At 51.7% G+C, this 12,010-nt stretch overlaps 1 protein-coding gene across 4 annotated transcripts in view; it reads left to right on the forward strand.

Moving 5' to 3' along the window:
• The first annotated feature begins 3,382 nt into the window (after nucleotides 1-3,382).
• NSD2 (nuclear receptor binding SET domain protein 2) overlaps nucleotides 3,383-12,010 on the forward strand; it is a 109,751-nt gene continuing 101,123 nt past the window's right edge. For 2 of the 4 annotated variants that reach the window (XM_021666985.2, XM_021666986.2), the window contains exon 1: nucleotides 3,383-3,448. The gene's annotated coding sequence lies outside the window, so the exon portion shown is untranslated. Of the gene's footprint in view, nucleotides 3,449-4,325; nucleotides 5,184-12,010 lie in introns of those variants that run through there. The other 2 variants (XM_021666987.2, XM_064365279.1) reach the window with 2 other exon arrangements.

Genomic DNA, 12,010 nt, shown 5'->3' on the forward strand with positions numbered 1-12,010 from the left:
GGGAAGTTCAAGGTCCAGGGGGTGTGTCTGATAAGAGCCTTCTTGCTGGTGAGGACTCTGAAGTGTCCCAGGCGTCACATGACAAGGGGGCTGAGCATACTAACTGCTAGCACAGGTCTCTCTTCCTCTAGTTATTTTTATTTTTAGAGATAGGATCTTGCTGTATTCAAATTCCTGGGGTCAAGCAGTCCTCCCAACTCAGCTCCCCCGGTAGTTAAGATTACAGGTGCACACCACTCTAACCGTGAAGATCTTCTTTTCATGTGCATCCTTGCCATCTGGATATCTTTTTTTGGGGAGGCGTCTGTGGAGGTATTTTGTCCATTTTATTTTAGACAGGGTCACATTCAGTTGCCCAGATTGGAATGCAGTGGTGTGATCACAGCTCACTGTAGCCTCAAGTAACTCTTGGGCTCAAGAGTTCCTCCTGCCTCAGCCTCCTGAGTAGATGAGACTACAGGCACACACCACTATGCCTGGCTGATTTACTTTTTGTAGAGGCAGGGTTTCAATATGTTGATCAGGCAGGTTTCAAACTCATAGCCTTGGGAGATCCTCCTGCCTTGACCTCCCAAAATGCTGGGATTACAGGTGTGAGCCACTACCTTTTGTCCACTTTTTTTAAATTTGAGACACGGTTTCACTCTTGTCCAGGCTGGAGTGCAATGATGTGATCTCGCCTACTGCAACCTCCGCCTCCCAGGTTCAAGCGGCTCTCCTGCCTCAGCCTCCCGAGTAGCTGGGATTACAGGCATGCAGCACCACGCCTGGCTAATTCTGTATTTTGAGTAGAGATGGGGTTACTCCATGTTGGTCAGGCTGGTCTCAAACTCCTGACCTCAGGTGATCTACCCACCTCGGCCTCCCAAAGTGCTGGGATTACAGGCATGAGCCACTGCGCCCGGCCATTGAGTGTTTTGACCTGCTCCATTTCCAACTTGGGCTGGCTCCCCCTTCCTTAGGGAACCTAGTGGTTCCCAACTCCTGGGATATCACCATATTAATGGCAAACTTAGTGCAGACACTTGATTGGCATAGCCCAGAACTACAGCCCTGGATTCAAATGATCCACCTGCCTTGGACTTCCAAATAACTAGAACCACAGGTGTGAGCCACTGTGCCTGGCTTGTCCACTTTTTTGTAAAATTTTATTTATTTTTGAGACAGAGTCTGATTCTGTCACCCAGGCTAGAGTGCAGTGGCGTGATCTCAGCTCACTGCAACCTTTACGTCCCTGGTTCAAGTGATTCTCCTGCCTCAGCCTCTGGAGTAGCTGGCATTACAGGTCTGCGCCACCACACCTGGCTATTTTTTTGTATTTTTAGTAGAGACGGGGTTTCACCATGTTGACCAGGCTAGTCTCGAACTCCTGACCTCAGGTGATCCACCCGCCTTGGCCTTCCAAAGTGCTGGGATTACAGGTGCCTGCCACTGTGCCCGGCTAATTTTTGTATTTTTTTTAGTTAGAGACGGGGTTTCACCATGTTGGCCAGGCTGGTCTCCAACTCATGACCTCAGGTGATCCACCTGCCTTGGCCTCCGTTAAGTGTTGGGACTACAGGCATGAGCCATCGTGCCCGGCCCTGGCCGTAATTTTAAAATTTCATTTATTTATTTGTTTGGTGATAAGAGACGAGGTCTCTCCATGTTGCCCAGTCTGGTCTCCAACTTCTGGGCTCAAGTGATCCTTCCACCTTGGCCTCTCATAGTGCTGGCTCACACTTCTGACAGGTGAGAGCCACTGGCCTCGGCCCTATTTGAATTAATTTTTGTGAAGGGTCTGTGTCTAGCCTGATTTTTTTTGCATGTGGACGTCGTTGTTCCAGCACCATTTGTTGAAAAGACTTTTGTCCATCGCATCTCCTAGAGTCAAGCTCAGTTGACTGCATTCTGTGGTCTATATCCAGGCTCTCTATTCTGTTCATGGACCCATCTGTATTTTTCCACCAGTGCCACAATGTGTCAATTACTGTCGCCTTCTAGTAAGTCCTGCAATACTTGTTTTTTCGTGGGGGGCACAACTCAACCCAGACAGGGCGCAGCACCTGTGCGGGGACAGCAGCGGAGGCGGCGCGGCCGGGGGCGGTGACCTGTGGGTGGCAGAACACGGGCTGGGCAGCGAGACTCTTCTTAGGGGCACGCGGAGGCGCACCTGAACAAAGCTTCTGTCCCTGACCGAACTCGCCAGGCAGTCCTGGGCCTCTTCTCAGAGGCCTCAAGCTGGGCCCGCAAAGCTCGAGCAGACGCTAAGGCTCAAGGCCGAGGGTGTCCCCGGCCCCCTGAACCTGCCGGACACAACAGGCCAGGCTGCCGACTCCGGCAGCACCTGGGGCAGGAGCCGAACTCCCCTGAGCGGCGGGCAGCAGCTCACCCCGGCTTCCGCGGCCCGGCCCGCCCGCTTTTCGCAGCGTCTGCTTTCCCGGCTCGCCCGCGCCGCTTCCTCCTCCTCCTCCTCCCAGTGCCGCTCGCAGTCGGCCGCGCCCCCCAGGCCCGGCTCTACCGCAGCGGAGCGGGACAGCGCGCCTGGACCCGGCGTCCTCCCCTTGCGAGCCGTCCTCCCGCAGCCGCGCCCAGCTCTGAGCCGGACCCTCGCCCGGGATGACTCGCTGTTCACGCCCTGAGGCCGTTAGGCGGGAAGAGCACGACGCCCTGCCCTGCCCCGTCGCGGCCGAGCCCGTCCGCCACGGCGGGGCTTCTGCGGCGGTTTCCCCACCCGTCCCCGCACTGCCGCTCCGCGGGGCGCATCCCGCGAGGTGCACGCCGCCTGCCGCCTCCTGAGGGCCCCAGGCCCCGCGCCCCTCTCTCGGGACAGGAGCGCGGGGACCGGCGCGGGGCCGCTGCACGCCCAACGCCGGCCTCCGCGGCCGCGCGCCCACGGCTCTGGGGCGCCGGCTCCGGGCGGTGATTGGGCGCGGACCGTGACGTCACTGCGCGCGGCACTAGGTGCCGCCCGGTCTGTGCCGGGTGCGCGCCGCTGAGTAGCGGGAGCGGTGCGCGCGCCCGGCGCTCCTCTGAGGCGGCTCGCGGGGCTCGCGGCCCGGCCCTCCCGGCGCTCCAACCCCCGCCCGCCCGCGCGGTCCCCACCCGCCGCGTGCCTGCCCGCCCCGCCTGTGCGCGGCCCCGGCGCGGATTTGAAAAGCCCGGTCCGCGGGCCCCGCGAGCGCGGCAGCCAATCAGCGGCGCGCACTTTTCCCGCGGCTTCTGCGAGGCGGCGGCGGCCCCGGCGGCGGCGGCGGCGGGCGGGAGGCGCGGGGGCGGGGTCGGCGCCGCGCGCGAGAGCCTCGGCCTGGCCGCGCTGCGCCCGCCGCCGCCGCCGCCGCCGCCGCCGCCGCCGCCGCCGCCGCCGCCGCCGCCCCCTCCCCGCCCGGGCCCTCCCGCCGCACGGTCCTGGCCCCCTCCCAGCCCGCCGCTCCGGAGAGCCGCCCGCCGAGGATGCGACGCACTGCAGGTCACTAGGGCGCCCGCCCAACCGTCGTGGGCCGCCAACCGCCGGGGCTGGGACTGGGAGGCCGGGCCGTGGGAGGCCTGAGGGGCAGCGGGGAGGACCGCGGAGGCCTGAGGGGCCGGGAGCGCCAGCAGGACCGGGGGCACTGAGGAGGCCTGAGGAGCCGGCTCGGGGTCGGCGGACCAGGAGGCCTGCGGGGGTTGCGGGGACCGCGAGGACTGCGGAGGCCCGAGGGCCGGCGGGAGGACGGGCGGACGGCGGAGGCCGGGCCGCGTCCGGGCAGGGGAGGGGCGGCGGCCTGCGGGCGGCGGCGGCTAACGGGGCCGGGCGGGCGGGCAGGCGGGCGCGGCCATGTTGGGCCCGGCCGGGCCCGGCGGCTGCACCTGTGCCCGGCCGGGCCGAGGCGGCCGCCTTTGTTCCCGCTGCGCGGAGCGGGTCCGGCCGGCCTTTGTGCTGCGCCCCGGGTCCGAGGCGGCCGCGGTGGGAGGGGCAGGTTGGGGTCCCTGGGCCGGCGCCGGGGCCAGGGGTCGGGCCGAGGGGCGCTTTTTGTTCGCAGGCGGTGTCCGGCGTTGACACTCGCGGCGCCCGGGCGGTGGTCAGCGCGGGCGCTCCCCGGGGGAGCCGGGCGGAGGTCCGGCCGCCGGTGGCAGGTGGAGACAGGGGTGAGCCGGGCGAGGGGACCCTGCTGGGGCTGTCGGCGCGCGCCGCGCCCTGGGCCTCCTGGCCTCCGCCTGGTATGTCCCCCTCGCCCCAGGATGCAGATTGATAGTCCTTCAAGTCTCGGGACAGGAGACAGGACCTGGCGGCCGAATGACTGGCTTTGCTCCACTTGCAGGAACCGTGCTTTAAAATCTCAGCGTTTAAAAAATGCCGGTCTTGAGTTTCTGTAGAAATAAAATGGATGAGGGTATTATTGTATAGGACCCATTGCAGCACGGATCTTTCTGTGCCCACCGTGGGCTTTGACATTCAAGTTGAAACACTATAAAAACTGATGTGGTGGTGTTAATCATTTTTAGGTAGATAATGTGTATTTGTGTGTGTTTTTGTACATACAGTACAGACCCTGTGAAGACATTTGTTAAAGTTCTAGACCTGGCTTAGGAGGAGCTCTTCAGTACTACCCACCTACTTCACAGACTTTCAAGCCCTGATTTTTAAATGAGTTAAAAGCCAAGATCACGCATTGATTATATTGACTTTATTTTTTGTATTTTAAGTATTATCAACATGGAAAATAACTTAGAGGAACCATCCCATTTATGAACGTGGAACTTAAACTGTTTGATTTTCCAAAAATATTGTAAATGCCCTAGTTACATATTTAAATGCTACGAGAGCAACAATATTTTAAAAAGCAGAATGCCAACAACATAAAGGAAGCAAGTTTCTGAGCACAACCTTTCCTGGTGTACTTAATGTGTGCTCTCGTTCCCCACAACTGATGATGGTTCAAATCTAAACTGCCAACTGGAGATGAAGAGGACTCATGCTTTAAGCACGATTACTTTGAGTCATTTCCTTTTCTTTCCTTCCATTTTCTCAGCCACCCAGCAACCTTCAGTTTTGAGCTGATGGTTGGTAGAGTGAGGACTTACTGCACAATTTTGAGTTTATGTAAGCTTTTGTGAAGAACTCTGATCTCTTCAGTACAAACATCGTTCCCTCCTGACTGCATTACTACCAAAGATTCTGGCCTCTGATTCTAACAGGAAACATTTAATTTTAAGAGTATGAGGTAATTAACTGAATTTTGAAGAATGATGGGCAGTTTATCTTATATATTCATATGTAACATGTAAACTGATAAAACGTGTGTAGACATACAGAACACAATGATAGGTAAACAGACTGGAGGTGTGACTTGGTTTGTTTTTATGCAATCAGCTTATACAGGGCTTTTAAACCAGTACCTGCTGAAATGTGGGGACCCAAATGAAGAATTAGTTGAAATCCCAGAATGAATCAGGAAAATAATCTGAATGGGTAGAAGACTACCCACCCCTCCTAACCCTGTGGGGTTTAGATGGGTACAGTCTTTTACCTATTGAGATTATCTTCTCCTTCTAAAAGTTAGCAAATCTTACAAAGTTTACTTACATGGCAGAATGTGAACTAATTAGTTACTTTTTTACAGTTTGAAGATTCAGTATAAAACATGTAAAAGTAGCTGGAATTAGTCTTACTAAGCCACAGGATTCTCTTTACCAAGTAAGAACTTAAATGAAAAGATGTGCTAAGATGGTGCTGAAGTTCATAATCCAAACATATTTCGTCCTGTGCTATTTTATTTATTTTTAGAGACAAGGTCTCTCTATGTGACCCAGGCTTGAGTGCAGTGGCTGTTTCAGAGGAGAGAAGTCATGGTGCACTTCAGTCCCAAACTCTTGGGCTGAAGTGATTCTCCTGCCTCAGCCTCCTGCGTAGTGGGAACTACAGGCACACACAACCTTCCCTGGCTCTACCCTGTCCTTTTTAGTTGGGCAAGTGGGCAAATAACCTTTTTAAGTAAATGCTTCACTTAATCAGAGGGAACAGAAGTCATAAGGCTTTATACTCATATATTCTGGTACAGGTTTTTGGTTTTGCCTTTTTTTTTTTTTTTTTTTTTTTGATGGGCTGCTCATGGCCATGGAATGCATACAACTTTGGATAAGCATCTTAGTCTTCTGAGCCTCAGTCTCTTTTTTTGATTGATTGTAGTAAATGTGACCTTGTTCTCCAAATACATGGTACCATGTCCTGAGTCCAGGCCTTTGTGTGGGCTGTTCTTGGGTTTGGACTGCCACTTGTCCTTCCTCTTTGAGCATAATTCATGGCGTTTTAATGGCCACATGTGACCTTTCTCTCCTGTTGGGTGAACTCTTAGAGGTAGGACTCTGTCATTGCCTTGGGCAGCGTTGCCTCTCCTGGTGCCTTCTGATGCAGACACTCAGTAAGTGCTGAATAAATGGGCATATGGCTTAGGGTAAACAGCCCATTTTAATGCTTGTATCTGGCCTGTTTGCCTCTCTGTTTTGTAAGTAATTGAGCAGAAAGGAACCCTCTGGGAGAAGAAGCTGAGTCTAGAAAGGATATGGCTGGGCTAAGGTCCGTCTGAAACATTGCAAGTATATAAGTACAACAAGTAATAGGACAGATCTCTACTACCACCAAGATAGGTCAAGAAATTTACCTTGTTGATTTCTCTATCCTTGGTCAAGATAAAATATAACATACACAGAATACAAAAGCAAGAGATGACACAGGAGCTTTAGAGGATTAGGCTCGTATTTACAAACTGTATAATTTGCTAGTTTTTTTCTTTTTTTTTTGAGACAGAGTCTCACTCTGTCACCAGGCTGGAGTGCAGCAGCACGATCTCCGCTCACTGCAGCCTCTGCCTCCCGCGTTCAAGCGATTCTTCTGCCTCAACCTCTTGAGTAGCTGGGACTGCAGGCGTGTGTCACCACACCCAACTAATTTTTCTATTTTTAGTAGAGGTGGGATTTCACTATGTTGGCCAGGATGGTCTTGCGTGATCTGCCCGCCTCGGCCTCCCAAAGTGCTGGGATTACAAGCATGAGCTTCTTTTTAATGAATGGTTATTTACAGTGAGTACTTTGGGGGATAAAAAGACTTATGTTGGTTACACAGGGACTCTTTAGCATTTTGTATTTATCTATTGGTTGTTGCAATATTGCTGTTTTCTTTTGAGACAGGGTCTCACCTGTTACCTAGTGTGGAGTGCAGTGGTGTAACCATAGCTCACTGTAATGTAGCACTCTGGGCTCAAGCTCTCCTCCCAGCTCAGTCTCTGAAGTAGTTAGGACTACAGGCAGATACCACCATGCTTGGCTAATTTAAAATTTTTTTATGGAGACAGTCTTGCCATATTAGGCTGTGCTCTGTAACTCCTGGCTTCAAGTGATCCTCCTGCCTTGTTCTCCTAAAGTACTGGGATTACAAGTGTGAACCACTGCACCCACCCAAGTTCTAGTATAGCTTTTTACTTTTTTTTTTTTGAGATGGAGTTTTTCTGTCACCCGGATTAGAGTGGAGTCGTATAATCACAGCTCACTGCAGCCTTGACCACCTGGGCTCATTTGATCCTCCCACCTCAGCCTCTTGAGTAGCTGGGACAACAGGCGTGTGCCACCATGCCCAGCTAATTTTTATGTTTTTTGTAGAGACAGGGTTTCACCATGTTGCCCAGGCTGGTCATGAACTCCTGGGCTCAAGTAATCCTCCCATTTCAGCCTTGCATCTGGCCTGCAGTATAGCTTTTGAAGGAATTGATTGATTTAATGAAATTTGGTTTGCTGGTTAAAAAATCAAGACAGATTTCCAATTAGTTTTGTTTTGGCATCTGCCTTCTTAAAACCAACTGGCCACAGGTGAGTTTTCAAAGCATCTTACTTTCTGTAATACTTAATGGTTTCAGCAAAATACACAAGGATAGAAATTACAGTGTTGGTTAGCTGAGTAATGGCCTCAGCTCAAAAACTCCAGTAGTGGCTAGGCACAGTGGCTCAAGCGTGTAATTGGAGCACTTTGGGATGCTGAGGTGGGAGGATCGCTTGAGGCCAGGAGTTTGAGGCCAGCTTGGGCAACATAGGGAGACCCCCATCTCTATACAAATTTTTTTTTTTTTTTTTTTTTTTTTTTTTGAGACGGAGTTTCGCTCTTGTTACCCAGGCTGGAGTGCAATGGTGTGATCTCGGCTCACCGCAACCTCCGCCTCCTGGGTTCAGGCAATTCTCCTGCCTCATCCTCCTGAGTAGCTGGGATTACAGGCATGCGCCACCATGCCCAGCTAATTTTTTTTGTAATTTTAGTAGAGACGGGGTTTCACCATGTTGACCAGGATGGTCTCGATCTCTTGACCTCGTGATCCACCCGCCTTGGCCTCCCAAAGTGCTGGGATTACAGGCGTGAGCCACCGCGCCCGGCCCCGACAAATTTTTAAAAAATTAGCTGGGCATGGTGGTGTGTGCCTATAGTCCCGGATACTTGGGAGGCTGAGGTGGGAGGATCACTTGAGCCCAGGACTTTGAGGCTGCAGTGAGCTATGATCACACCACCACGCTCTAGCCTGGGAGACAACACAATCCTCTTTAAAAAAAAAAAAACCCCAAAACAAAACCCCAGTAGAGAGACTACCCTAGTGGATGTGTAGAAAAAATACTTTTTTTCTGGAAGGAATTAGAACCTAAGTTTTTAAGTTGACTGGGTTGGCATTGAGAGAGTTGATGATGTGAATTAAATTTGTTATGCTGTTGGCCGGTGCGGTGGCTCAGACGCCTGTAATCCCAGCACTTTGGGAGACTGAGATGGGCAGATCATCTGAGGTTAGGAGTTCAAGAGCAGCCTGGGCAATGTCGTGAAACCCTGTCTCTACTGAAAATACAAAAATTAGCCAGGTGTGGTGGTGGGCGCCTGTAATCCCAGCTTCTCGGGAGGCTGAGGCAGGAGAATTGCCTGAGCCTGGGAGGTGGAGGTTACAGTGAGCTGAGATTGCACCACTGTACTCCAGCCTGGGTGATAGAGTGAGACGCTGTCTCAAAAAAAAAAAAAAAAAAAAGTTGTTACGCTGTTAGAGGGTCTGTGCCTGTTAGCAATGTTCTTACATTTTGATGGTTTTCATATATTTTTGCTGCTATATTATGGAGGCTAATGATCAGAAAGCATGTTTCCAACTCCAGTTTTACTGTCTTCAGTTAGTTCTCTACACACTACTTTTGTCTTTCTAAAATACATTTGTTCTATGCGTCCCCATTCTTCATGGGGTGACTCTCACTGCCCACTGGGGTTCAAGACCAGTTTCTCACTGGGCTTTCTGACTCTCATTGCACTTCTTATTTTGCCCTCATCTCAGTTACTCAGCTCATCTCTTTCTGCCATCTTTTTCCTTTGGGCCTTTGCATGATCAATTTTCGTTCCTTTCTTCTGCCCCTGAGCCCCCTTACCCCATGTATGCGTGGGCTAGGCATGCTTTTCCTCTTCCTTTCAGATCTCAGCTTGGGCCCCACACTGAATGCCATCTCTGACTCCCTGCTTGTTTTGGGGGACCCTTGTCTTTTCCATGTTCACCCACTCCCATTCTCATTTTGTTCCAGCCACAGGGGCCTCTTGCCTCTGAAGCCCTGCAGCTCTGCTGCTTCCGACTATTGCCCTTGCTTCTCCTTTGACCTGGAATGCTGTCCGCAGGTATCAGTGTGGCTTGCCGCTCACCCTCCTTCAGGGTTTTGCTTATACTTCTTCTCAGGCACCTTCTGTGACCATGACCACTGATTTAAAGTGCTCTGTTGTGACCGAGTACTATTACAGCTCATCTGTGATCCTGATGCTTTGTGAAGCCAAGGCGAGAGGATCACTCCAGCCCAGAAGTTTGAGGTTGTGGGAAGCCATGATCATGCCACTGCATTCCAGACTGGGTGACAGTAAGACTCCATCCCGAAAGAAAAAATTAAAAAAATTTATTTATATATATATACATATATAACACACACACACACACACACACACACACACACACTCTCTTCTGAGATGGAGTCTCACTCTGTCACCCAGGCGGAGTACAGTGGTGCAATCTTGGCTCACCATAACCTCCACTTCCTGGGTTCAACCAATTCTCCTGCCTCAGCCTCCCGAGTAGCTGGGACTACAAGCACCCGCCACCACGCTTGGCTAATTTTTGTATCTTTAGTAGAGATAGGTTTTCACCATGTTGGCCAAGCTGGTCTCGAACTCCTGACCTCAAGTGATCTTCCTGCCTTGGCCTCCCAAAGTGTTGGGATTACAGGCGTGAGCCACCATGCCTGGCCAAAAAAAAAAATGTAAAAATTACTCTGTTGCTATCTGGCACTCCGTATCTGCCTGAGATTTTCTCCAGATCACATACCTTCGACATTTCATGTGTCTTCCTGACTGCATTGGGTCATCTGTGAAGGCAGGGACTTTTCTCCTTTAGCTTAGCTTGCTGTTACGTCTTGAGCACCTGGAATGGTACTGAGTGACTGTTAGGCATTCAAGTGACTATTTGAATACAGACACAGCCCTCAGTACTTTGTATGCCTTAGGGGGCATAATATGACCCAGAAATGGTGTGAATGAAGGGGAGTGGTGTGAGCATGTTTGTCTTGGTGTGGAATTGGAAAGGTGGAGGGCCATGACGTGGTGGCAGAGGTCACTGAGGAGCCTCATGCATCAGTAGCAGGGCTGGAGAACCATGGCTTTACCAACTCACAGGAGGCGAGGCTGAGGAAGTGTGGACAGTTGGGAGAGAGTAAGCGGAGGCAGCATTGCTGGGGCAGGGCCACAACATCAGAGTGGTGCAGAAGAGGAGGAGGGGCCCCAGTGATTCCCTTGATTCCATCCTTACAGATGGAAAGATTAGTTGCTGGTACCATTTTTACTTCTCTGTGAACCAGTGGAAGAGAAAGTGGGCCTCGTTTCTGACCTACCTTTTTTGCTTCCAGAAGGAAGCTCTGATCTCACCTACCTGCCTAAAAATGTGTCCCTGGAGTTTCACTGTTTGCTGAGAAGAGAAAGCCCTAGATCTTGAGCATGGCATGTGGTTCCTGCCCGTCTTTCCTTTATGTGTATGTGTGTATGTGTGTGTGTGTGTGTGTGTGTGTGTGTGTGTGTGTGTGTGTATTTTTTTTGATATATAACATTTTTTTTTTTTTTTAAAGATGGGGTTTCACCATGTTGGTTAGGCTGATCTTGAACTCCCGACCTCAGGTGATTTGCCCGCCTTGGCCTCCAAAGTGCTTGGATTACAGGCATGAGCCACCACGCCCAGCCTTATATAACACATTTTTAAAAAATGTACATTTTTTCTTCCCTCTGTGACTCTGGCCAGTGATCCTGCCTGCCTTTCTCCCGTCTTTGCTGGCCAGTCCTTTGTGTTGCTTTGAGATCTCATCATGCTGTCTGTGTCTCTTGTGAGGAGCTGCTCCCTGTCCCATGGATCTTTGCATATACTGTTGCTTCTTCCTGAGTTACCTAATTTTGTGTTGTTGTGGTGATTTTATGGCTCACCCCTCATTTCTGTGAAGCCTTTCCCTATTTCTACCAGAACTAGATGTTGCAGACCCTGAGCCCATGGCACTTGATGCAGTTTTTATTTTTTTGTTCCCAAGTTTGTCATGCCTTTGTGAGTACTGGGCCCTCTTTTTTTGTGTGTGAGACAGAGTCTCGCTGTGTCACCAGGTGCCAGCCTGGAGTGCAGTGGCGCGATCTTGGCTCACTGCAACCTTCACCCTCCCGGGTTCAAGCAGTTTTCCTGCCTCAGCCTCCCGAGTAGCTGGGACTACAGGTGCGAGCCACCATGCCCAGCTAATTTTTTGTATTTTAGTAGAGACGGGGTTTCACTATGTTGGCCAGGATGTCCTAGATCTCTTGACCTCATGATTCGCCGTCCTCGGCCTCCCAAAGTGCTGGGATTACAGGCGTGAACCACCACTCCTGGCGTACTGCACCCTCTTAATGACAGTTAGCATGTTGCACAGGCTCTTGCCTCATTCTCTTCTCCAGGTTGTGAATTTTTCAAGGTGAAGGCCCTTTGATTTGTCTTCAGTG

This window comes from Aotus nancymaae, unplaced genomic scaffold (genome assembly GCF_030222135.1).
Source record: "Aotus nancymaae isolate 86718 unplaced genomic scaffold, 86718_ANA_hifiasm-v0.15.2.pri h1tg000006l, whole genome shotgun sequence".
Lineage (NCBI taxonomy): Eukaryota > Metazoa > Chordata > Mammalia > Primates > Aotidae > Aotus > Aotus nancymaae.